The sequence below is a fragment of the Xiphophorus maculatus genome, chromosome 21 (genome assembly GCF_002775205.1).
Source record: "Xiphophorus maculatus strain JP 163 A chromosome 21, X_maculatus-5.0-male, whole genome shotgun sequence".
In the NCBI taxonomy this organism is placed as follows: Eukaryota; Metazoa; Chordata; class Actinopteri; order Cyprinodontiformes; family Poeciliidae; genus Xiphophorus; species Xiphophorus maculatus.
Genome location: NC_036463.1, coordinates 2029096 through 2056558, shown reverse-complemented (window position 1 = coordinate 2056558; position 27463 = coordinate 2029096). Strand labels below are relative to the sequence as shown.

The 27463-nt window shown below is 45.0% G+C and overlaps 2 long non-coding RNA genes across 2 annotated transcripts; one reads left to right on the top strand and one right to left on the bottom strand.

The window, feature by feature from the left end:
* Window positions 1-18788: 18788 nt before the first annotated feature.
* LOC111606149 lies at window positions 18789-19314 on the top strand. Its single transcript, XR_002751925.1, has 3 exons — window positions 18789-18874; window positions 19006-19081; window positions 19295-19314. It is a non-coding gene; the product is annotated as an uncharacterized LOC111606149 (long non-coding RNA).
* A 2934-nt stretch (window positions 19315-22248) lies between these two features.
* Window positions 22249-23065, bottom strand: LOC111606148. Its single transcript, XR_002751924.1, has 3 exons — window positions 22971-23065; window positions 22732-22797; window positions 22249-22292 (listed from the first exon to the last, which is right to left on the bottom strand). It is a non-coding gene; the product is annotated as an uncharacterized LOC111606148 (long non-coding RNA).
* Between the last annotated feature and the right edge of the window lie 4398 nt (window positions 23066-27463).

Sequence of the window (27463 nt, the reverse complement as noted above, 5' to 3'; positions counted from 1 at the left end):
ATAAAAACCAGCAATGCAGTGACGTAAAACACTCTATATAATACATAAACATACCCAGATAAATACAGAAAAGCAGCATCTCAAACTGAATCAAAGGCCAACCGAAAAAGGTAAGTCTTAAGAGCAGATTTAAAAATTGCTAAAGAGGGGGCCTGTTTTACCAACATAGGTAAAGAATTCCAAAGTTTAGGAGCTGCAACAGCAAACGCCCTGTCTCCTCTCTGCCTCCTGGAAGTCCTCGGCACCTCCAGGTTCATTTGGCTCGCTGATCTAAGAGCTCGAGGAGGACAGTGTATATGTAGCAGCTCAGAGAGATAGGAGGGAGCAAGGCCATTTAAAGATTTAAATACAAATAAAAGAATCTTAAAATGCACTCTGAAATGTACCGGCAGCCAGTGCAGAGAATATAAAATCGGGGTAACATGTTCTCTCTTCCGCGATCCAGTTAAGAGCCGAGCAGCCGCATTCTGGACCAGCTGAAGACGGGACAAAGAAGACTGGCTGACACCCACATATAAGGAGTTACAGTAATCCAGTCGTGTTGTGATAAAAGCATGGATTAATATTTCAAAATAATCCACTGGTACAATATTCCTAATCTTAGCAAGCCGTCTCAAATGGAAAAAGCTCGTTTTCACAACGGCACTGATTTGTTTATCCAACTTAAAATTTGCGTCCATTACAAAGCCCAAATTTGTAACAAATGGCTTTACGTAATGTGATAGCGGACCCAAATCCACAGGAGTGGACTTGCAGGTAGTACCAGGGTCAAAAATAATAACTTCCGTCTTTCTTTCATTAAAATTCAAAAAATTCAGAGCCATCCAAGTTTTTATGTCATCGAGGCACTCCATTAAAATTGGTACTGTATTGACTCCCTTACGATTGAGAGGCACATAAATTTGTGTATCATCCGCATAGCAATGAAAAGCAATATAATGTTTCCTAAATATTGACCCAAGGGGGAGCAAATATAAAGAAAACAAAAGAGGTCCAAGTATCGAGCCCTGCGGTACTCCACACAATAAAGGAGCAGACGATGATCTAAAATCATCTATGTCAACACAGAAAGACCTATCCGTCAAGTACGACCTAAGCCACACTAAGACTGTGCCTTTGAGACCTACATAATGCTCTAAACGGGAAAGTAAAACATCATGGTCCACCGTGTCAAAGGCTGCAGTCAAATCTAAAAGAACTAAAATCACTGGATCTCCAGCATCAGTAGCCAAAAGGATATCATTAAACACCCTCAACAATGCAGATTCGGTGCTGTGTAAAGTTTTAAAACCAGACTGAAAATCCTCAAGAATATTATTTACATCAAGATAGGCCTTTAATTGATTATAAACAACTTTCTCTAAAATTTTAGACATAAATGGAAGCTTTGAAATAGGCCTAAAATTAGATAACAGAAAAGGGTCTAAGCCAGGTTTTTTGATCAGCGGTTGAACTGATGCCTGTTTGAAAGGTTTTGGGACCACACCAGTGATCAGGCTACTATTTATAATAGCCGTAATAGAAATCCCTAAAACAGGAAGAACCTCTTTAAAAAGTCGTGGGGGTAAAATGTCAGCTGCAGAACCTGAGGCCTTAAGATGACCTACAGTCTCATGTATTAAAGACAAAGTAACAGGTTCAAACTGAGACAAAGCAGTGGAGCATTTGACAGCAACTGAAGGGTCAGAAGCTGAACACATAATATTGGCCCTAACACCAGCCACTTTGTCCTCGAAAAAAACGCGAAATTTCTCACATACCTCCAGAGATGGCTCAAAGCCCGTATAATGCGGAACATTCAAAACACTATCAACAATATGAAATAATAAGCGAGGCTTGTGACGATTAAGTAAAATTATATTTGACAAGTGCTCCCGTTTGGTGTCTTTCACGATTAGCTGATATCGATGCCAGGAATCCTTCAACAGCTGGAACGACACCTGTAACTTGTCTTTTTTCCACTTTCGTTCAAATTTTCTGCATTCACGTCGAGCAGCACGAGTTCTATCATTGAGCCATGGTTCCATTTTAGTCCTCCATTTCCTGGGTTTCATTGGAGCCACTTCTTCTAGAGCCGATTGACATGTAGAATAGAGCCAAGCGGTAAGGGTCTCCGTATCATTAAATGATGGCATAGAAATTTTTGATTCAAATAACTCAGAAAAACGAATAGCCGTTTGCTGGCTTATTACGCGATGGCACCGTGCAGAAACACAGGGTTTTACAAAGTTACTAGGCATATCAATATTGAACAACACCGGTTTATGATCTGAAAACACAGCATCACCAACCATCAAGTGGGAAATTGGCAACCCAAAAGATAGAACAAGGTCTAATACATGACCACCTTCATGTGTGGGCTCAAATACCCACTGAGTGAAATTAAAAGAATCAATCAGATTTAAAAAATCTTTTACCATCTGTTTGTCCGGGCAACAAACATGAATATTAAAATCTCCAACAATAAGAACTTGATCATATAGAGGCAAAACATATGCCAACAGTTCAGAAAAATCATTCAAAAAGTCCTTATTATATCCAGGAGGTCTGTAAATAACAGCGCACAGCATTGGATACGAGCGACCCAACTCAAACATACTCAATTCAAAGCTGGAGTTGGAGGAGGAGAAAGACGCGGGCAGCGGCTTACATTTGTATACATTCCGGAAAAAGGTTGCTATTCCTCCTCCACGACCAGACTTTCGGGGACAATTCAAGTAAACACAGCCTGGCGGTAAAAGTTCAGAGAATGCAGTGAGCTCACCAACACTCAGCCAAGTCTCTGTTACACACAGGAAGTCTAGTCGATTTGAAATGAAGAAGTCCTTAAGAATATAAGTTTTATTTGAAAGTGATCTGGCATTTACCAAGCCGATCCTGACAGGGGCCGGTCGGTTCTGGTCTTTAGCACTGTAAACACCCCGACGTAGAGCCTGGAGGTTCGTCGAGTTCACTCCCTGCTGTCTAGAGCAGGGGTGGGCAACTCCAGGCCTCGAGGGCCGGCCTCCTGCAACTTTTAGATGTATCTCTACTTCAACACACCTGGGTCAAATAATGAGGTCATTAGCAGGACTCTGGAGAACTTGACTGCACTGAGGAGGTGATTCAGCTGTTGGATTCAATGTGTTGGACCAGGGAGACATCTAAGAGTTGCAGGACACCGGCCCTCGAGGACCAGGATTGCCCACCCCTGGTCTAGAGCGTCTCTGAATACGGTAGCGGGGCCGTTGCTGAAAAACCCGTCCTTCTGAGCCAGCCAGCGGCACCAACCAGGTATAAGCAGAATCCAGAGGGGACCAAAAAAGATTCGTTCCAGTTGTGGCAATCCGTGATAAGCTGAACTTCAACCTCACCAGCCTACCGCTGCGTCTCCCCCGGACGCGATGGCGTTTTCTCCGGAAAGGTGTGGCCAGTATGCAGAGGAGGTAATCCGGTACTCCCATGAGAACCGGAGGCAAAGTTTTCGGATTTCCATAAAGAAATTTCGTCTCTGCTGAGGATCGAAGATCCAAAAGAGTTCGGCGGTCATAGATCAGTAGAGCGCTGGTATAAAAACTTTGGCAAATAAGCGCTAATACAAACATTAACACACATAGGTAAGGTAAGGACAGACGGCCTGCCGCACACACTGGCGCCATCTTTAAAAAAAAAAAAAAAAAAAAGAATCTAAAGAATCTTGTGTCTCCGAAAATACCGAGCACGATGCAGTATGCAGCGCTCACTGCAGCGTTACAAGCACACTATAAGCCAGCACCAGTGGTGATAGCTGAGCATTTTCGATTCCAAAAACGTAACCAATAGGAGGGGGAGCCAGTATCAGACTACGTGGTTGCCCTGAGGCAGTTGTCAGCCACATGTAATTTCGGACAATACTTGGATGAGGCGCTGAGAGATCGTTTTGTTAGTGGGCTGCGCTCGGATGCTGCACAGCGTCAGCTGCTGGCAGAAAAAGATCTTACCTTTTCACGTGCTTGTGAGATTGCCGTGAACATGGAACTTGCTTCAAAGAATACTATGGAGTTTTCTGGACACCATGACCCTCACCAAGTCAATGCCCTGACAAATGTTCCAATTTTTTTTAAGAGAGGATGAAAGGGACAGCACTCAAAAGAGGAAAAACATCAAATTAAGAGCTGGATGGGGTCTAAAAAAGATACAGCAACAAGGCAACCATGCTATTGTAGTGGTATAGAAATATACATATTCCTATACAAATAGTTTCCAGGTGTGACGCTCCGGTTGGGTAAAGTGGGCGGGGTATATAAGCGGCCGCTGTGCCCTGTCAGACATGTGTCTTCCTCATCATCCACTGTGTGGCCCGCGTCTCTTGGGTTCCGGCGGAAGAAAAGGCAACATATCGCCAGTGTGGTGCATGCTGCTTTGATTCCCTGGTGGTAGGTTTCCTCTCTCCCTGCACTATTGCTGATCTTTGTTAGAAAATCTAAATTTAAGTATGATTGTAGGTGAAACGCTATTGTGCTGCTCTCCTCTGCTTCCTCGTTCAGCGAGTGTGTGTGTGCGTTTTGCCTGGATTGACAGGTAAATAATTAACGCTCATTGTAAGCTCCAGTTTGTTGCAGTTCTGTCTAAAATGATTAACTTTCATAGGTCTCCCCATATTCGAACCATTGCTGCTCTTTTGGATCCCGGATTTTGCACGTCATCAAACTCGGACTGTGGTGGCGCCTACACGCCTTAATTGGAGCGGTGTTTGGGGTGTGGCATCGGCGCGCCGAGCTCGCCTCTTGCTGTGGCGTGACCAGAGCCACACCGGATCTTAATATTCAACTTGGATTTTCTATTTTTTTCTTTATTTAGTTTCCGGCCCTTTGGTTCCTTTAGATAATTGTTTATTTATTTGGGCTGATATTGTTTTTCTTTTGTTGTATTAAGTATAAGGTTGTTGTATTTGTTAACTGTTTTTCTGTTTGCAGTTGCTGAGGTCCGGTGGTGGTGCTGGTGTGGTGACGGTGTCTCTCTCTTTTGTGTGCCGTGATTCCTGAGTTTGGGTTGTCTCACTGCGTCTGGTGCTTTTACGGTTTTTCTGTTTGCTCTGTTTGGTGGATGCCGTCCCTATAGTGGCCCCTTCTGCCGGTGACCTCAGCTACTGTTTCTTCTGTCTTTCCTTAGTTTTTTTGTTGTAAAGAACTGGTTTTAAAAAGAGTTTTTAAAGAATTTAATAAATAGCTGTTTGTATATTTGAAATTGCCTCAGATGTTTCAATTTATGCATAACTGAACCTGTGTGCTTTAAAAAAAGAAGAGGTAATATTCTCTGGGTGAAATTCCCAGGGTGGCGCTGTGGAGCAACCTAATTGGGTTCAGAGATTTAAATTGCCCAATATTCCTGATTTTAACCTAGTCTCGCCACACTATCGATGTGGTGGAAAACATTCCGCACACGACTGCAGATTTAGAAATGAACAATGTCATGTTTGTGCAAAAATAGGACACATTGCTCGTGCTTGCAGGAATAAAAAAAAGCAGACAACAAACTCAGTATGTGGAAACGGACATCGAGGCATCAAACAGAAATGATGAAGCCGAACTGTTTGGAGTTTATTCAGTGTACTCTGTTGCTTCCAGTGAAAAAGGTTACACAGTGGACGTTTTACTGGGAGACAAAAACACCACCATGTTGCTGGACACAGGATCAGCAGTATCAGTGATAAGTGACAAGTATTACCAGTCACATCTCACCCTGTTCCCTATAAAACCAGTTGGGTTAAAGTTGAAGTCTTACTCAGGCCAAAGCATCGCTGTTTGTGGATGTATAGTTGTACCAGTACAGTATGAAACACAAAAGAGTACTTTACCACTGATCATTGTTCAGGGAAACAGGCCATCCCTGATTGGACGAAACTGGTTAAAGAAACTACAGCTAAACTGGAAACAGATTTTCACAGTACACAAGGTACTAGTGCAAAAAGATGCAAAACCAGGATTACAGAAAGTGATCCTACGCCATCAGGCAGTGTTTTCTGATGACCAAGGCTGCATCAAGGGATTTAAGGCCAGGATTCGCATTAAGCCAAACACTGCACCAGTTTTCTGTAAAGCTCGCCCAGTTCCTTATGCACTAAAGGAAGCGGTAGAAAAAGAGTTGGACAGATTGGAAAAGGTGAAGGTGATTTCAAAGGTCGAGAAAAGTGAGTGGGCGTCTCCCATTGTTATGGTCCCCAAAACTAACAAAACCATTAGATAGATAGCATTTATTGTCATTGAACAGAATTCAACGAAATTTCCATTGCATTGCAGCTCCCGTGCAAAAGGTCAAATATATACAGTATAAATAAGCAAACACACAATAATAATAATAATATATACAACTAAATTAACTAAAGGCACTCAACCACACCAAAGAAGAAGCAGCAGGTCCAATTATGGCAAAGTACAGATAATGTGACAGTGCAAAGTGCAGAACAGTGTGGCTGTGTGGGGGTGGGGGATATGTATGTGTGACTGCGAGGTTATGATATGTGTGGGAGGGGGGGGCGGCAGGGAGTAATGGCTCTGACGGCTGTGGGGAAGAAACTGTTTCTCAGTCTGTTTGTTGTAGTCCGTATATTCCTGTACCGCTTGCCTGATGGCAGCGGCACAAACAGTCTGTGGCCTGGGTGGCTGGAATCCATGGCTATGGATCCAGCTCTCTTCTTGACCCGGTCTGTGTAAATGGAGTCCAGGTCTGGGAGGGGGCATCCCACAATGCCTTGTGCTGTTCTCACCACCCGTGTCAGTTGTTTCCTCTCCAGTGCTGTGCAGCTACCATACCACACAGTCATGTTGAGGCAGAGGATGCTCTCGATCATCGCCCTGTAAAAGTTCACGAGCAGCCGTGAGGAAAGTCCAGCCCGTCTCAGTTTCCTGAGGAAGAAGAGCCTTTGTTGTGCTTTCTTCACCAGGTGGGAGGTGTTTGTGTTCCAGGAGAGGTCAGACGTGATGTGGAGGCCCAGGAACTTGATGTTGTCCACACGTTCCACCACTTCTCCATCTATGAGAAGGGGAGTGTGAGCCGTCCTCCTGGACCTTCTGTAATCCACAATGACCTCCTTGGTCTTCCCTGTGTTCAGCACCAAGTTGTTGGCTGAACACCACTGAGTGAGCTGCAGAATCTCCTCTCTGTAGTGGGTCTCGTTGTTGTCTGAAATGAGACCCACTACTGTTGTGTCGTCCGCGTACTTCACGACTGTGTTGGTGGGGTGGATGGCCATGCAGTCGTGTGTAAACAGGGTGAAGAGAGCTGGGCTGAGCACACAGCCCTGCGGCGTGCCTGTGTTGAGGACCAGTGGGGACGATGTTGAGCCACTTATTCTCACCACCTGAGACCTGTTGGTGAGGAAGTCTCTGATCCAGTGGCACAGTGAAGCGGGCAGCCCCACCTCGAGTAGCTTCAGCACCAGCTTGTCTGGGATGACGGTATTAAATGCTGAGCTGAAGTCTACAAATAGCATCCTGACGTAGGTGTTGGGATGCTGCAGATGGGTCAGGGCTGTGTGCAGAGTGATGGAGACAGCATCCTCTGTTGACCGGTTCGCTCTGTAGGCGAACTGAAGGCTGTCCAGGTTTGCGGGGATGAAGTCTCTGATGTACCTCAGAAGAATCCTCTCAAAGCACTTCATGATCACCGGGGTCAGAGCGACGGGGCGGTAATCGTTCAGGCTGGTGATGGACCTCTTCTTCGGTACAGGGATGATGGTGGAAGACTTGAGGCACTCAGGAACCATGGCGAGCTGCAGGGACAGATTGAAAATGTCCAGAAACACTCCTGCCAGCTGGTCGGCGCAGGTTTTCAGCGTCTGGCCTGACACTTTGTCCGGTCCTGGAGCTTTGTGGGTGTTGATCCTCCTCAGGGTGGACGTCACCTGATGCTTCTGCAGGACGAGAGGCTGGTGCTGCTCTTCCAGTTGGGGTAGATGTGCGGCTTCTCTGCTGCCCGCCGTGTCAAAGCGGGCAAAGAAACTGTTTAAGGTGTCAGGCAGGGTGGGGTCGCGGCTGGTCAGCTGAGTGCTGTGTTTGTAGTCCGTCATGGTTCTAATGCCTCTCCACATGCTTCGGGGGTTGTTGTTGATGAAATGATCCTCAATCTGCTGTTTGTACTGGAGCTTGGCCTGCTTAATACCTTTTTTCAGTTCCGACCGGGCCCTGCTATAAGCCAACCTGTCTCCAGACCTGTAGGCAGCATCCCGGGCTTTCAGCAGGGCCCGTACTGTGCTGTCCAGCCATGGTTTCTGGTTTGGAAACACTTTTATGGTCTTAACAGGGAGGACAGCGTCGGTGCAGAACTGAACATAGGACAGAACGGACGATGAGTATTCCTCCAAGTCTGCGCCGTCCCTGAACACACTCCAGTCTGTATGCTCAAAGCAGTCCTGAAGTGCAGAGGAGGCCTCCTCAGTCCAGACCTGAACTATTCTGGTGGTCGGCTTAGTTCTGCAGGCCAGAGGCTTGTAGACAGGAATCAGCTCCACTGAGATGTGGTCAGACATGCCCAGATGTGGAGCTGCTACAGCCTTGTAGGCTCCGGGGATATTGCAGTAGACCTGGTCCAAAATGTTATTGTCTCTGGTGGGAAAGTTTATGGATTTGTGGAATTTGGGAAACACAGCCTTCAGTTCCACGTGATTGAAGTCCCCCGCCACAATCACGGCCGCCTCCGGGTTGGAGTTCATCTGCACGCTGATCAGGCAGTACAGCTCCTCTAATGCTAGCTTAGCATTAGCCCTCGGTGGTATGTAGACGGCCACGATCACAATGGACGAGAGTTCTCTCACCAACTTGAAGGGTCTGCATTTCACCGCCAGATATTCCAAGTCAGGAGAGCAGAATGTTCCGACAGAGTGTGTGGCTGTACACCAGGCATTGTGTACATACAATGCCAAACCTCCGCCTCTGCCCTTACCCGAAGCTGCAGTCCGATCCGCCCGGAACAGAGCGCGCCCCGTTATCTCCACCGCTGCGTCCGGGATGTTGTCCTCCAGCCAGGTCTCTGTGACAACAGTCACACAGCTGTCCATCCGGCGAGAAGTAATCCGGAGTCGCATCTCGTCGATTTTGTTGACGAGGGACCTGGCATTGGCGAGGAAGAGGCTGGGGAGGGCCGGTTTATGAGGGCTAGCTTGTAGCCTAGCACGCACGCCGGCTCTCTTACCCCTCTTTTGTTTGCGCTGCCTCCTCCGTCGCCTTGGCAGCAGGGGGGGAATGATCATAGTCCCAGGTGTTCGTAGCAGCTCTGGAGGAATAAAGTCCAGCTTGGTGGGTGTGTGAAGTCCAAACTGTGTTCCTATGTCCCACAGTTCTAATCTGCTGTAAGTTGTAACGGCTTCCAGTAGTGTGTTGAGCGAAGACATCAATAAAAACAGGCTAAAAAAAACGAAAACACGGGAGCTCCGAGCCGCAGCGTCTACACGCGCCGCCATCTTAACTTTTATTTTATTAGGAACTGTGGTGACTACAAGGTCAGCATAAATCAGTGTATTGAAGAGAAACATTATCCACTTCCTAATGCTGAAGACCTTTTTCCTACTTTGGAGGGAGGAACATCATTCAGTAAACTGGACCTTTCTCATGCCTACCAGCAGCTGGAGTTAGATGAAGAGTCAGAGAAGTATCTGGTTATCAATACCCACAAAGGTCTGTACAAGTACAGTCGCCTCAGCTATGGCGTTTCCAGTGCTCCTGCTCTTTTTCAGTCTGTGATGGATCAGATTTTACAAGGGATAGATCATGTGACCTGTTCTCTGGATGATATTCTCATCACTGCGCCATCGGAGAAGGAACATCTACAGAGGTTGGAAGAAGTTCTCACACGCCTGGAGAAGCATGGTGTGAGAGTTAAGCTTGCAAAGTGTCGTTTCCTTCAGAGCAGTGTGGAATATTTGGGACACAGGATCAACAAAGATGGACTGCACCCCATGGAGGAAAAGGTTGCAGCCATAACAAAGGCACCAGAACCAACCAATGTCACTGAACTGAAGTCTTTTTTGGGTCTTCTGAATTACTACAGTCGATTTCTAAACAATCCATCTACCATCCTTCAGCCTCTCCACAACCTGTTGAGAAAAGATGAAACATGGATTTGGACAACAGCATGTACACAAGCATTTGAAGATGCAAAAAGACTACTGCTGCAGAACCAAGTGTTAGTGCATTATAGCACACGCCTGCCATTGAAATTAGCCTGTGATGCATCACCTTGTGGGGTCGGTGCAGTCATTTCTCATATCTTGGAAAATGGAGAGGAAAGGCCGGTGGCATTTGCACCAAGAACGCTAACCGATGCTGAGCGGAAGTATGCCCAAATAGAGAAAGAGGCTCTTGCCATCATTTTTGGAGTTTGCACAAATTATGTGCAGGATGAAACACTTAAACCTTAATTCATTCGCAGACAGGAACTGTCAGCAGAACAAGGATGTGTTCTTTGGGGACAATGTGTTATCATCCCACCAAGTTACCAACAGAAAGTGCTGAAAGACCTGCATCATGAACATCCAGGCATATGTTGTATAAAAGCTCTCGCCCGCAGTTGCCTGTGGTGGCCAGGGTGTGACGGTGACATACAAGAACTGGTCCAAAGCTGTCAAATCTGTCAAGCTGTGCAGAAGTTGCCAGCGGTCGCACCACTCCACCCGTGGAAATGGCCTGAAAGAGCGTGGCAACGGATTCACATTGACTTCGCTGAAAAGGACAAACACTATTTCTTAGTGGTCATTGGCAGTCATTCAAAATGGTTGGAAGTATTCCCGATGACAACCATCACGTCACACAATACCATTGAAATCTTGAGAAGGTTATTCTCTTCATATGGACTTCCAGAAGAACTTGTTTCAGACAATGGACCTCAGCTGGTGTCACAAGAATTCCGCCAGTCTTTGGAGTTAAACGGGATCCGTCACACAGCTGTTCCTGCATATCACCCTGCATCAAATGGAGCAGCAGAGAGGTCAGTACAAATCCTGAAACAATCTTTGATGAAAAATGTACTGGAGGCAGATGGGAAGGCCACATTGCCACTCAGTCATCGATTGGCAAACTTCCTTATCATGTATCGCAGTACACCGCACACCGTGACAGGTTGCACACCAGCAGAGCTATTCCTGAAACGTCAGATCCGAACCCGTTTCAGTCTTCTCAAACCTGAACTTGCCCAACACATTAAACAGGGGCAGTTAAAGCAAAAGCGACATCATGATCGCAGAGCTCCATTTTTGCGCGTTTTTTCGGAAGGAGAGACTGTTCGTGTCCGAAATTTCAGAGGAGGGTTTGTGAAGTGGACCTGTGGAACAGTTTTGAAGGAGTTGGGAAGCGTTACTTATCGGATACAAGACGGACAGAGAACGCGCACCATACATGTCGACCACATGTTACCATGGAAACAAGATGTGGAGAAATCTCCAGTTATGTCTTCCCAAGTGCTTGTGGAGGAACCCGAAGAGATCAGAGACTGTGTTGTTCCAGGAAGTCCGAGAGGAACCCTGACAGCATCACCTTTGCCTGCTGAATCACCTGGGCAGACAACAGGAGAGCCCTCAGTATCAACCCCTAAAACAACCCAAAGCCCATCAGCGGAGCGCAGATACCCTGTGAGGCACAGAGTTCCTCCAAAGAGACTGAATCTTTGAAAATGTATAAAGTATGATTTAGTTACTGCTAGTTGATTTTTGAGGTAATAAAGCATTAAGTGCAGCCTAAATTGTTAAATTCTTAGTGAAGGCCATAGAGGATTTATTTGCTGTTATTATGCATTTTTTCCTACATATTAGTTGCAGTAGAAATCTAAAAGGGGAGGAATGTAATAGAGTGGTTTGTTTGCCCCTAGTGGTAGAAATACAGATATACCTGTTCTAGGTATAGTTCTTAGTAGGCCAACTTATTAGGTGGGGTTAGCCAGAAAAACTGTACTGTAGTAGCTGTTCGGTTCCTGCGTTCCACCATTAAAAAGACTTCGTCTCCACATTCCTTCTGCTTGTTCTTTCCAACCCCAGAATATCACAGTCTTTTTAAGTAAAATGACTATTTTACTTAAATATTAAAATAGTATTTTATTATTTTAATAACTATTACTTACAATAGTAATTTTAAATAATTAAAATTACTTAATGCTATCGCTAACAGCTAACCCATGTTATATCTATGTACTTGGATCTACTGGTAAATTATTTATTTAGCTTCTGTAAACCCAAATTCATGCTGAAGTTGTATGTTAATGTTATGTCATAATGCATTTCTATAATGTAGGTCAACCATTTGCAGCGATCTACAGAAACCCCATTAAAAACAGTTTATGGCCAGACAGTGGGGAAATACTCACAGTATACATAAATAATATATTTTACCATACATATGAGTGCTTGTCTTTCTAAGTAAATGTCCAATAAAATATATAAAAATACAATTTAAACGACGAGATCCTTACCTAAATGTGTGAGCTATGCTCCACCGTTAGCATCCATGTTTACTACCGAACACTGAGCACTTCTTTTTACGGCGGTTGGTGGAACACTGAGAAGCTGACGCTATTGTGCCCCCTACCGCGCATGCGGGACACTTTCAGGTCGTTGGCCCGTTCACACAGCAGAAAACACACAGGTCGCATTTATTTGGAAGTGTGAACGAAAAAATTCTGATCTGACAAAAAATCGGAATTGGGTATTTACGTCCTGACCCCATATTTTTGAGTGACGTCGGTACTACGTCATCTGCGATCCATCAGTTTTTGTTATCTTTTAAAGTCTTGAGTTTTCCTCCAAATTTAGGACGATGATCGTTGGTTGTGTTGGTTTGGGTCGCCATGTTTCCTGCTGGTTCTGGTCCACTGAAACATCTACCAGAACGTTCTGGAGGAATTCATACTTCCTTCTGCTCACCAGCTTTATGGAGATGGTTTCACTTTTCAGCACGTCCTGGTACCAGTTCACAGTGTCAACAGTACTGTGTTGGCACAGTACTGTTGGCAGTACCCTAACCCTAACCCTAACCCCATCAATAATCAAAAGTTATTGATGCTTTTCCAAGGCACATCGTACTCTATGAAGGGGCTGAAGCCTTTCAGCACAAGTCTGACAATCGCAGCACAATTTGGAGGGAAAACCTGTGTCAAAGTTGTTGTCACATCCTTTTAAAGAGGCCTGTTTGCTGGTAACACCAGCAAACAGGCCTGACCAGAACCAGACAGAGGGGCATCGTCCTCAGGAAGGTGAGAGCCGACCCAAAGAATAAATGAACTAAGCTGCTGTTGGGCCTCCAGTAAATGAATTCAAACACAAACCAGAGCTAAAATGTTTGAGAATTAGTTTTATTTTATGGTTTCAGAATCTATAAATTAACTATTTTAACATTTAAAATAACTGGAAAGTTTGTAAAAATGTTTTTAAAAAGTGTTTTTGTCTTACCATGGTTACAATCAGCCGAGCTTCAGTTGGTCCATAAACGTGTCAGCAAATAACCAATTATTTAAGCTCCGCCCCTTTTCCCAGATTCCACCTGGATTAAAACTGCTTTTCCATTTCAGTGCCATTTTATTTCTGGTTATTGAAATAAAATGGCACTGAAGTAATCTCTACAAATATACAGCATCATTTGTAGGTTGTTCAATAAAACATTATGAAAATTGGAGCAAAAATTATCATTTTTACACGATGAAAGTGGAAAGAGAACAGAAGCAGTTTTACAGCAAATCATCAGTTTATTTTCTGCATCTTCAAAAGCAAATCAAAGAAAAAGTTTGAAACTGAATGAAATCAGTCCAGGAAGAGACGAGTCTCAGCTGTTTGTTTGATTCTTCACAGTACAGACTCCAAACAAACAGCCTCTGACCGGCAAACGGCGCCCCCTGGTGGTGAGTCAAAGACAACACAAACCCCGCCTATTTAAGACCAAACTGGAATAAATTAGCTGCTTTATTTTCCAGACACCAGTGCTTCCAGTTCAACAACTTCCCGACCCAATGGTGGAGGTTCTGGGTCCAGACAGGCCGCTTAGAGAGAAACCGTTTAGCGGGTTTTGACTGGACCATTACTCAGAAAAACATCCAGATCAGCTCTACAGGAGCCCAGCTTCATGAAACAAATCATGATGACCCTGAACGCATCACCACAAGCAGCCGCAGACCCTTTTTAATCCACCAGGCTGCAGATTGAACCTGTTTTTATTCTGGATTAATCCAGATTTCAGGGAGAAATCATTAACGGTATAAAAATTCACTTTATTCAATCAAATGTAGAGATTTCTGATCAGATATCAAGATGTTTGGCGAAATAAATGTAAGAGAAAGTTGAGATTTTTCCAACATAAAAAACTAAAAAGATTGATGGAAAGTTTGAAAAATTCAAAGTGATCCAAAGGTTGACAGCGCTCCACGTTTCAGATTTAAACCCTGAACCTAAAGAAAAGCAGGCGAGTAGAGAGCAGGCTGTAAACAGAGGAGATGAAGGTTCATCTAAAGAGGAAACGGGTCAGAGCTGCGACTAACCAACCAGTGTTTAACCTGCTGAGTGGACCAGCTGCTCCATTGATGAGAATGGTCACCGGGAAGGCTACCAGCAGTAGCAGCAACAGTTTAGGCATAAACTTCAGCATTTTCAAACAGGAATCAGTGCTTTCTCATTCAGTGTCGGTCAGACTGCAAGGCTGAAGCGCCTCCGTTCCCAGGTGACTTCTTCTGCTGCGGAACAAGAGGACGAGGAACGGGTTGGCGCGAACATCTGCTGCCCCCTGCCGTCCAAGCGCATGTATTACAATCTAAATACAGTGAACGGCCAAATACATAAATAAATGTATTTTTAGCTAAAGGGATCTAATAATTATCTTAACGCCAAATTCCCTGATAAAAATGTAGATACTTTTATACCTTTCATTATGTTGAGACGTTTGCTCCAGACACGCACCATACATGCACGCACACTCATCTACGGACACAAAGATTCTGCACAAAAGCCTTTTGTTTCATACGGACACTTTCTGTAGAAACGAAACTTAACTTTAGCTCATCGTCTGACCACTAGGCAGTGACGTAACACATCAGCAGACCAGGAGGCGGACTTTAGGATATAAGCAATGTGTCTTCCGTGTTTGAGCAGATGCTGTATAGATTCGGGCCTTTACACTTGACATCCACCTAAGCCTGTAAGGGTACGCGTCTCTCTTTTCTAGCGCTAAAAAAGAATAAAAAAAGTAAAGTCTGATTATTCTGTGTTGGCTGATTTCCTGTTCGTGTGCTCACACGTTTTGGGTCCGTCGAGTTTAAATCACAACAAATGGTAGCAGAGGATGGTTTCGTGTTGAGATACGAGCAGAGATTGGACGGGCCGTTTAAGGCAACAGCCTGCCGGGACAGTACATGGGTGTTGGGCCCAAATAAACAGATGAGGAAGCTTTTTCCTTAAATATACACCCTTGTACTGTTTCTTTGGGCTGTCTAAATTCCATATATCAGCCGGTGTTCAGATTGAGTTGTCTGATTTGTCAGTCGTGTCGTACTGTTTTCCGTCTTTTATTATTCATAGGAGCAATATAAAAAAAAAAAAAAAGTTTGGGTCGATTGGCATGCAGTGAGAACTGGCCGTCTCCCCCTTGCGTCGGACGCGGTGAAGGTTAAGGCTGGGTTTTGTCGGTTTTGGCCCCGAGGAGTACTGCCCTCCAAAAAGAACGCGCTGGCCAATCTGAGTCAGCTCGAGAAACGCTAAAAGCGGTGAGAGCTGGCCACCATAGGACAACGTAGATATTGGGTTAAGGTTGATCGCGATCTGCTCCTCGGATGAAGTATAAGTACAAAGTATAAGGACAGAGTATAAGTACAAAGTATAAGGACAGAGTATAAGTACAAAGTATAAGGACAAAGTAGAAGTACAAAGGATAAGTACAAGGTAGAAGTAAAAGGATGTGCCATCGAGGACAAAAATAGGAGCTCTGTGGAGCGTGGATCCATTTCTGTGTCTTGTGTAAAGTTGTCTCTTTTATGTCAGCTGTGTCTCTGTCAGCTGTGTGTGTCCGACTCTGCCGCCGAGCAGACGTTTTGTCCATGCGTCGCTTTTCTGTTTGTTGTAAATGTGCTTTGAAACCATGGTTGGGGTCTGGGAACTGTAATTTGGGGAAAAGTTTCTAACTTTATCTGCTGTGTTGGTTTTCTCGCCGCCGTGCGAGCAAAAAAAAAAAGGAGACAGGGGCTCGCCGCCGTGCGAGGCAGTAAAAAAAAAAAAAAAAGGCAGAGAAGAGGAGAGGTGATCTCTGGGTTTGAACATGGCGGAGGAGGTCGACAGGGAGAAGTACGACTCTAAGTGGGGCGCAGGGCCCTGGATGACACTCGGGGAGCAAATAGATGGGGTAATAACTTATCTGGGGGAACTTGACGAATTCCAAACGGACGGGGACGGACAAAAAATACAAAATAAATTAAAAAGTCTGGTTGAAATGGATGGAGGCGATTTGCTAAGCAGACAGCCCCTGGGGAATCATTTGTTGCAGGGAATCAACAATTCTAAAAAACATTTGATAGACACTATGCAAAAAGAAGGAGAAGCAGGAGTTTTCACTAAAAGAAGCTGTAAAACAAACGAGCAGAATGCTGAGAGAGAACTCAGGCAGAGTGAAAAACTTTTGGTTTCCTGGCAGGGACTTTCACATGCATTTGAACACAAAAAACAAAAAGTTGCCACCAGCTCCGAACACACAAACATAAGTACAGACAATTCACTTCCTCCACCATATAGTGGAGACGAAACTCGGCCTTCCCAGGGCATTTATCCCATAATTAACATTACACAGGGAATTTTAGCAGTCGAGGGGGAGACAGCTACCCCACAAAACGCTTCAGAAGTCCACACTGGGAATGAAACCCGAACTGGACTATATTAGATTAGACCCCGTCCACACCAAAACCCACGGCTTGGTCTTAGTTAAATGACACCTTTGTCAGATCTGCTCAGAGGTTGCAGAACCTGTGTGACAGAGCAGAACAGATGGAGAGAGGAGAGATAAAATCTAATTCAGCCAAAAACGTTAAAATTAAAATGGATGCAAATGGAACGTGGGTTTCAGAGGAGAACCTTACAGATAAAACTGATGAACTGAGAGAGGTCTATCACATCTCGTGCCCTCTAGAGAGCATGCGTGGCTTAGGCCTTCACACAGCAGAGGGACAGCACGCCCTAATCTGGAGCAACACAGGGACTTATCCTCTTTTGAAAACCAGTACTGGGGGTCAGAAATATGTTCCTTTTCCTCTGGGTGACAGAGATGCAATAGTAGATAAACTGCCCAGTATTACAGTTGGTGGGAGTCTTTGGTTGGCAGAGTTAGACCAGCTGACCTCTGGAATGACTCTAGCGCTGGGAGATTTCAGAGCAATAATGAGCAGAGCTATGTCTGGCATGGTTATGAGAGACATAGAACACGCAGCAGGGACCCAAAATGTAAGTAATTCTACTCCAGCACATCAATTCATCACACCTTTGGCACGGGAAATAAAAAGGCAGTTTCCACTGGCCACAATCACTCCCATCACCAGGTTTGAATGGGATTACAGCATGGATCCTAAAGAATACATAAATAAAGCTGCAGAAACCTGGCTCGGACAAACTACAATTAATCCAAAAGGCCCACACTCAAACTTCACTGAAATGTTTAGAGAGGCAATCTTGAAAGGTGTTCCTGAACAGGTTGTACAATCTATGAGAAATAATCCAGATTTAACAGGGTGCGAGTACGTTAGATGGGAGAGGCATCTGCTCCATCACTTAATAAAGGCACAAGATGAGTTCAAGAAAAAGCAATCTGACACAAAGGATTTAGAAATTCAGCTGTTGAAACGCCAATTGCGGGAAGCAAAACAAAAATTGAATAAGAAGACAGATAAAAAAGAACATGTGATGGTTGTGGGTGGAGGTGCTCCAACCCATACACAAAATGCAACTTCCTGGCAAAACACTAATCAGAGTGGGGGAGGATTGGTTCCTCCTCCTGTTTTTTCTGTTTCATATCCTCAAAACAGGTACAGAGCGTTTCCTCGTGGACGGGGAAGGCGTTTGGCCGGTCGCGAGGGCGGTGCTCCGTGGAGGGGTCGTGGGGCGCGGACCAGGGGACCACAGCAGGAGGACAAATGCTACCGGTGTGGCCGTGTTGGACACTGGGCAAAACATTGCTGGGCCATACCAAATCACGGGGAACCAGGTATGATCCCCCACAATCCCAATGCTATACCTGGACAGTATTTTCAGGGTAACAACGAGCCCACACAGAACATCTAGTGACACGCCCCTGGAGACCCACAGCCCAGCATGGGAACTGCAGACCCCATGCTGTCAGCAACATGGGAGGGGAGAGAAACACACTTCCTGGTGGACACAGGTGCTACACACAGCACATTGAACTTTGTTTCTCCCCTCAGTTTGACGTCACAAACTGTATCTTTAACTGGGTCCTCAGGGACAGAACAAAGTCTGCCTTTCACTAAGCCTCTGACCTTCACAGTGGGCAATCAGCACCTGCAACATTCTTTTGTCAGCTCTCCAACAACTCCCGTCAATTTGCTAGGAAGAGACTTACTGATAAAACTGGGAGCAACAATTATGTGCTCTGTGAATGGATTAATTGTTTCCTTTCCCGATGGCACGTCCCTCCCTTGTGCAAACTTTCTCACGGATGGACAATTCCTCATGCAGCCAGTTGTTTCTGAGTATGCAGACATATATTGGGGCCTTTTAATGAACTTACCCTCCAGCCGCCTAATGTCAACGTTTGTGGACTGGAAACCTTGGCTCCTGTGTCTGTGCTCCTACGTCTCTCCTCCGGATCCCCCTCACGTGACCCTGTTCTACGACAGAGACGTCTCTGAATGGTACCAGGAACCTTTCCTTTCCACTTTGGAGGAAACAACCTGGGAGGTAAAATCTCAGATATTTATGTAGCTCCAGTTGGTGTAGCTGCTGCTGTCTCTTTCACAGAAACGCAGTCAGAATGTTATCAAATATCTGATGAAGCTGTGCCTCACATCTCTCTCCGTTTGCACCCTGAGCACCAAGCAAAAGAATTGGGCCCAATGATGAAACGCTCCCTGGCAGCCACAGATTGGATTGCGACAGCAGTGCCAGGTTTGTTTTTCTCCCCTTCTCTTGACACATATAAGATCAGCTTTTCAGGGTCTGAAACAGTAGACCTTCATCATGAACATGTCCAGGCATCACGGTAGGGAAAAATCAGACCACCCTTCAGCAGAACATATGATAACATCTATGCCTGCATCTCTCTGGGCGGAAACGCCTATGGATGTGGGGCTGGTCTCCTGTGCTCCGATTTCGTTTCAGGTGGACTCTGAGAGACCCCTTTGGATTCCTCAGTATCCTTCTTTCTGGATGTTTCTGCTGCAAAACTGGCCGTTAACGGAGTTTTGTATCAGAAAAAAGGGGGTGAGAGACAAATCATGATGTATTTATCTGCAATTTTGGACAAAATGGAACAGAGACATCATCCCTGCACACAAATTGATACAAAAACTGCACACATAGTCATGGGACATTCACTGTTGGTGTTAACGTCACACAGTGTAGTGGCAAATGTAAACTCACAAAGTTTCACCATGACAGCGTTGCGACAACAAAGACTTTCCAAAGTCCTGGAAGCTCCTAACATTTCATTCACACACGAAGGCGTGAACATGGCAGACTGTTTTTCAGAAGGAGAACCACACGTGTGTGCAGAACTTGTGGCAACAGAAGAGAAGGTAAGACCAGACCTTCAAGCAACTCCTCTGATGGGACCAGAGGAAAGCAGAGAGACTACAAGGGGCAGCATCTGCGCAGAGGGCAGAAATAAAAGCAGTGATCGAAGCGTTAAAGCTTGCCCAAGGATCACAGGTAAAGGATTTCTGACCACCAGCGGCCGAACCCTAAAACATGAGGAGGTGGTAAGATGCCAAAAGGGGGTGCCACTTGAAGAGAAAAACATGTGGAAGCAACGAGGCGCCACTGAAACAAATGGATGCTGGAGGGGTCCAGACGGCAGGTTAATTCTGCCACCTGCGAAAAAACAAGAGCTGCTTCTTGAAGCTCACGGGGTGGGACATGTTGGGACTAAACAGATGATGCATAATCTTAAAGACTGGTGGCATCCCCAAATGATCAACATGGTGAAATAGTGTGTAAATAATTGTGAAGTGTGTGGACAATTTAACCCTAAGAAAACTTTGAAACCACATCAGGGACAGTTCCCTCCACTCACATGTCCAGGGAAAGAGGTTGTGTTGGATTTTACTGACATGATAAACACGGTGCAAGGCAAAAGATATTTGCTGGTTTGTGTTGCGTGGCCAGCAGCGAGAGAAGATAGTAAAACTGTCATAAAATGTCTAATCAACCATTACATCCCCAGGCACGGTTTTCCAGAAAAAATCAGATCAAACAACGGAACACATTTCAGAAACAAGGACCTGCAAACAGTGGAAGCTCATCTTGGTTTGAAACACAAGTTCGGTATGGTTTACCACCCGGAATCCTAAGGCAAAGCAGAACGAATGAATCAAAATTTGAAAACAAAATTGGCTAAAGTTTGTGCACAAACTAAATTAACAGTGACCAAGGCGCTAGAAGGACTTAGGGCCCTTAGTAAAACGATGCATGAGCACTCTGGAGTTTCAAACCCCTTGGATAAGTGGTTCACTGATCTGTTTGGAAAATATAAAGAAACCATCATCTCTTTGCTCCTTTCTGTGGCAACCTTCCTGGCACTCCTGATCACCTGCGGTTGCTGCTGTGTTCCTTGTCTGAGGTCTTTAGCTGTAAGGTGCATAACTTCATCTATAGAGAAAGGGAGCGACAGTGATGGAAAGCCCCCTGCCTATCAGATGGTTTCTCAGAAACGTAAAACAACCGTGAACCTGCAACTTTCCAGTGTGTAGTCCTTTCTGGGTGTGTCCGGATGAAATTGAGCCATCTCGACACACGTAGAAACCGATTTGCTGTCACATGATGCCAGGAGACACTGTTTTGAATAACTTTGTAGATCTCATTAAAAAAAAAACTTTATCCTGCTGACTTTTTAACATTTTGCCACTATCATTACACTGGGTTTTGAGTGACTTTTTGCCTAACACATTGATTTGCATATTTTGAGTGTGTTTCTTTCATATTATGTGCACTAGACATTTCTTTTCAGTTGGTAAGTTCGCATCCCTTTTTGACCATTAACCACTTTCACATTTTGACCTTAGGGATTTCACCTCTCAAGTAAAAAAAGGATCTTCACACTACTTTGTTTAACATTTTATTTGCTAGCATTATACCTAACATTAAAAGTTTTTTATTCTCATTGAGCTTTGGATTACTGAAGCTTGCATATTAACTAACATTTCATTCATTTTGTAGTCTTCCATTTTTTACCGCCATTCATAGTATAAACCTGCACTGCATTAAAGTTACATTTTATTGTTTGTTCACAACTTACTAATTATTAAAAATAAAAATGCCGGCTTCAACTCCTAACATTTATTCTTTAATCATTTCACTTTATTCATTAAAGGATTATTTACATTCACATATTATTTTCGAATCACACATTTTACTAATAGTAATTAACATTAACGATTTTGTTTAACATTTCATTTTGTTTTACTTTATTTTCACTTTATATTTTTCTGTTCCTTTTCAGCCTGTAAGAGGAACATTGTGGTGTCAACCCGCCGCCATTTTGGGGCCAAATGGGGCGCCCTGTTCGTTTTTACCTCCGATGAATGAAATGAAATGAAACCAACAAGCACCGTAATGGGCCCAGGGGATGTTTTCCGAACAGTGGGCAATGTCTTCCTCAGGATGTGTTGCTCCCCCAAATGTATGACGTTCTTTCAAAGTTGTGTGGTCTCTTAGAGATCAAAAGGGGGAGTTGTTGAGACGTTTGCTCCAGACACGCACCATGCATGCACGCACACTCAACTACGGACACAAAGATTCTGCACAAAAGCCTTTTGTTTCATACGGAAACTTTCTGTAGAAACGAAACTTAACTTTAGCTCATCGTCTGACCACTAGGCAGTGACGTAACACATCAGCAGACCAGGAGGCGGACTTTAGGATATAAGCAAGGTGTCTTCCGTGTTTGAGCAGATGCTGTATAGATTCGGGCCTTTACACTTGACATCCACCTAAGCCTGTAAGGGTCTTTTCTAGCGCTAAAAAAGAATAAAAAAGTAAAGTCTGATTATTCTGTGTTGGCTGATTTCCTGTTCATGTGCTCACACGTTTTGGGCCGGTCGAGTTTAAATCACAACAGATGTCAGCATTTTGTTTTCGTTCAACTTGCGCCCTCCACTTTCTAAGTAAAAATGTGAGCAAGAGAAACCCATTAATCACTACTACATTGAGTGAGACAATATAAATGATAGCCGACCTGGATAAGTCAGAGTAACAGAGCAGATTACTATCAAAAACTAAAAGTTTAAACACAAAGCTTACCACTATACTGCTTCATCTATCTTCCTCTCAGCTCTAACCAACTTCACAGTATGAAAAGCAGTGCATCAGCATGATGCTGTCACCACCATGCTTATTAATCAGAATCTACCTACTTTAAGGTAATTAACATATACAGCTTTTACCACTGACATTTGTTTAATGAGTGAGAAACCTAAAGGGAATATAACGTGTAAGCTTACTCTATTTTGTTGAAACAAATCCTATAAATTAAGCATAGACTTCGTGCTCCCGTATCAAACATGTTCTTTTTGTTGTTGTTGTTGTTTTGAATCCATCACCTGTTGTATTCCGAGCTCCATCATTCCAAGTGTCCGGAGTGATAACTCTACCAAGCTTCTTCTCACCTGAAACAACCAAAGTTTATATTTACTGCAAGGAAAAATGTGTACAACGAAGAATAAAACCGAATGTTATCTTCACGTAACCTTCGTCAGCGTTCGGGGAGGCTTCGTTGACACAAACAACTTCCATTAGCTTCAAACTTACATAAGATTAAAGAGAGAAATGTCATACGTACATTTTTCACAAACCATGTTTCCGATGTGTTTATTTAGGGAGAAGAAAAGAGAAGAAAAACAACCTGTAGCTTTAGCTTCCTTTGCTAGCGTAAACTTCCAGGGTCAAGTGGGATTTTTCAAACAATACATTTCATTGGTTTACTATGGTGACGTCAGCCAAAGAGCCAACTAGAATGTTGTTGATTGGTTAGATGAGGCACGTTACGTACGAACAGAGGCACAAACCTGACATTTGGAATCGTCCCCATATTGTGAGTGGTATTGTAGAGACGGAAATCCAACATGACGCTGCGTTTGGCAGTTTTGATTAATTATGTACCAGAGATTTGCTAATTGATATGCCCAGTAATCAGGCTATTTAGAAATATTCTGACTGTGTTTATATCTGTGTTCTGGTTTGGTGTAACGTGTTACTTGTAAGTTATTTTTGTGTAATTTCAGGACAAAACTATCGTTGTCTCGAAAGTATATTAAGGTATTTACACTAGAAACTAGATAAAAAACTATTAAGATTTTGTACACAGAAAAAGAAGGCTGCAGGGCACGCCTTTCAGCACCAGTTTAATTTAGTTAAATATGGACATTTGCACATACACAAAAACATCTCCAGACTTTTCATCCAAATCTCTCACTGTGTCGGGTTCTGGGGGTCTTGGTCCTTTTTTTTTTTCTCCTTTTGTTTTAATTTTCCCCTCTTCCTGGTGTCAGTCTGTAGCATCACTGTGGCCCACTAGATGGAGCCAGAGGCTGTCTACCTGGGAGGCGCGCCCAGGGGTTTTACGCACCTGGCGGTCGTTATCTCATCATCCTCTGGAGGTTAAAGAAGCTGACTGCCAGCACTTCGACGCCGGAGTGTTTTACCTACTTGGTACACTGAGCCCCTCGAGGTTAGTCCTCTGAGTTTGTTTTTCCTCTAAGTAACTCTTCGTTGTCCTCTGTGCTCTTCAGGAATCGTTTTCGCCTCGAGACCATTTGGATTCCCCAGAGTGACTTTCATCCTGGCTTTTTGGTTAAAGCCCTCCTCGTGACGCCGTGGACGTTACCCACTGGTTGCCCGAGTTCCGTCTTCACCTCTCCTGTCAGATCTCAAGAGTCTCAGTTGTCATCGGCTGGCAGTCGGACCCCGCCTCCACCTCCGTCAAGACATCACTTACCTGCCCGCCCTCCACCGCAGCCTCCCTGCTTAGGAACCCACAGACTATCTCCCTGATTGTGATCATTCCTTCCCACGTAAGAACCGATCTGTTTCCATCATAACTCCCGTTTCCCAGTTGACCCGAACTCACCATCTCCTCCTGTTCGCAGTTTTCCGCTGTCTTCCAGACTCCACCCCAGGATCCCCACCACATCACATAACTTTGCCTCAATAAAAATCCTTAACTGATTTCTGTTCCCTGTGGTGTTCTGCATGTGGGCAAAAGCTTTAACGCCATCATGACAGAACACTCCGGCCAGCAGGCAAGCCCCGCAGACGCCATCAGACGAACACTATCGGAACAACAGTCACAACTTCACACTCATGAGTCCGCCCTACGAGAATTAAGTGCCCGTCAAGCCGAGACTAACCAGCGCCTAACTGATCTAATGAATTTCCTACAGAAATCTGTTCCGCAGGCTACGCCTCCAGACCCCGCGCCGGCTCCCGACCCGGCTCCGCCAGCGCGTCCTTCATACTCGGAGGTTCGACCTCCTACCCCGGAAAGATTCTCTGGAGACATATACAGGTGCAAGGGGTTCATTTTGCAATGCTCTTTAATTTTTAACCACTCTCCCCAGAGTTTCCCTCATGACGGCGCAAAGATCGCCTATGTTCTGTCTCTGCTGTCCGGTCGAGCGCTAGATTGGGCCGAGGCAAGATTTCCATCTCCCACTGATTTCGGGTGTACGTTTGACGCTTTCCTGAAAGAGTTTAGGCAAGTTTTCAGTCAAGACCAAGATAAAACATTTAACTCTCGTGAATTGTGGAAAATTAAACAGGGGCAGCGAACGGTAGCCGACTTTGCCGTCGATTTCAGGGTGAAGGCTGCAGCTTCTAATTGGAACTCGGCGGCACTAAAGAGTGTATATTTTCATGCACTAAATGAGCAGATCAAAGATGAACTAGCCACGCTAGATGAACCCGAGACATTAGAGGATCTCATAAGTTTGACCATTCGTCTCGATAACAGAATCCGGTCCCGCGCGAAAGAGAGAAATCGGAGAGAACCACCTATTAGAACTTTAACATCTGCTACTCCCTCTCCCTCCGCTCTCAGTCTTCCATGTCCGCCAAGTCCCCCAGGTCCGGAACCGATGCAAATTGGTCATACTCGCCTCACCCCAGCTGAGCGTCATAGGAGAATGACTTCCCGCCTGTGTTTATATTGTGGTTCACCTGATCACTTCATAGCTCATTGCCCAACTCGGTTAAACCCCCGGGTCCACCAGTAAAGGCGAGGAAACTGGTGGACCGTTTAGAAAAGGGGGATTCACCTCGCTTGCTATTATCGGCAACATTAATCGACCGCGATCAGTCACTTCCGTTGTCTGTCTTTATAGATTCGGGCTGCGAACAGAATCTCTTTGATTCAGCACTAGTTCAGCAGCTGTCCATAGAAACCACCCCATTAACCGTTCCCCTTTGTGTCTCAGCTTTGGATGGAAAACCCCTTCCTAAAATCACCCATCAGACCAAACCGTTGAAGTTAGTTATTTCTGGAAATCATAGTGAGATCATTTCGTTTTTTGTTTTTCCCACCGTAAGCTCCTCCGTAATCCTAGGGTTTAAATGGTTGCAACAGCATAATCCCCACATCAACTGGACAGACAGACATGTTGAATCCTGGTCCACTTTTTGTCATCAATCCTGTCTCCGCTCAGCAGTTCCACCAGGTCCTCCCACGGCTAAACCAAAGGAGGCAGACATGCCTGATCTCTCCACCATCCCACCCGAGTACCATGATTTAACCCCAGTTTTTAGTAAGTCAAAAGCACTCTCTCTACCACCACACCGTCCGTATGACTGCGCGATCGACCTTCTCCCCGGGGCGCCACTTCCCTCTAGCCGGCTGTACAACATTTCTCGACCTGAATGGGAAACCATGGAGGGTTACATCAGAGACTCTTTAGCGGCCGGGATCATCCGCCCATCCTCCTCTCCCTTAGGGGCGGGGTTTTTTTTTGTAGGCAAGAAGGACGGTTCGCTGCGGCCATGCATAGACTACAGGGGCTTAAATCAAATTACAGTAAAAAATAAATATCCTCTGCCCCTGTTATCTTCAGCTTTCGAGCCAGTGCATGACGCCACTATTTTCACCAAATTAGATCTAAGGAACGCCTATCATTTACTCCGTATTCGTCACGGGGATGAATGGAAAACCGCGTTTAAAACACCTATCGGACACTTTGAATATTTGGTCATGCCGTTCGGCTTGTCTAATGCTCCCGCTTTCTTTCAAGCTCTTGTAAACGATGTTCTGAGAGACTTTCTGAATATCTTCGTTTTCGTCTACCTAGATGATATTTTAATCTACTCCAAGTCCCTCGAAGACCACAAGCATCACGTTCGTCTAGTTTTACAACGGCTCCTAGAAAACAAGCTCTATGTAAAAGCTGAGAAATGCGAGTTCCACAAGCCATCCGTCTCTTTCCTGGGATTCATCCTTGAGGGTGGGCAGGTAAGGCCAACGGAGGAAAAGATCAAGGCTGTGCTGGAATGGCCAATCCCGGAAACACGCAAACAACTCCAAAGATTCCTCGGATTTGCCAATTTCTATCGCCGCTTTATCCGCAACTATAGTCAGACAGCCTTACCGTTAACTGCCCTCACTTCGACCAAGATTCCGTTCAGTTGGACTCCCGAGGCGGATGCGGCTTTCATTAAGCTAAAGACTCTGTTTTCTAACGCACCCGTGCTAATCCAACCTGATCCTAAGAAACAGTTTGTCGTTGAAGTGGACGCATCTGACACTGGAGTAGGAGCTGTTCTTTCCCAAGTCTCCGAGGCTGATAATAAAATTCATCCTTGTGCATTCTTCTCCCGTAGGTTGTCCCCCCCAGAACGCAACTATGATGTGGGCGATCGGGAGCTTCTGGCTATTAAACTAGCCCTGGAGGAGTGGCGGCACTGGTTGGAGGGCGCTGAACATCCCGTGCTGGTCTGGACGGATCATAAGAACCTCTCTTATCTACAAGCCGCTAAAAGGCTAAATCCCCGTCAGTCCCGTTGGTCCCTTTTCTTTTCCAGGTTTAATCTATCCATTTCCTACCGTCCCGGCTCACGTAACATCAAACCTGATGCCCTGTCCCGCCTCCATTCTCCGGATGATTGGGAAAAAGGTCCTGCCTCCATTCTGCCCCCCAGTTGCACCGTAGCCGTTGTTACTTGGGAGATAGAGGACCTAATTAAACAGGCACAACAATCTGAACCAGCCCCTGACTCCTGTCCTTCACATAAGATCTATGTTCCCTCCTCTGTCCGAGCCCGTTTTCTTAACTGGATCCACTCATCCAG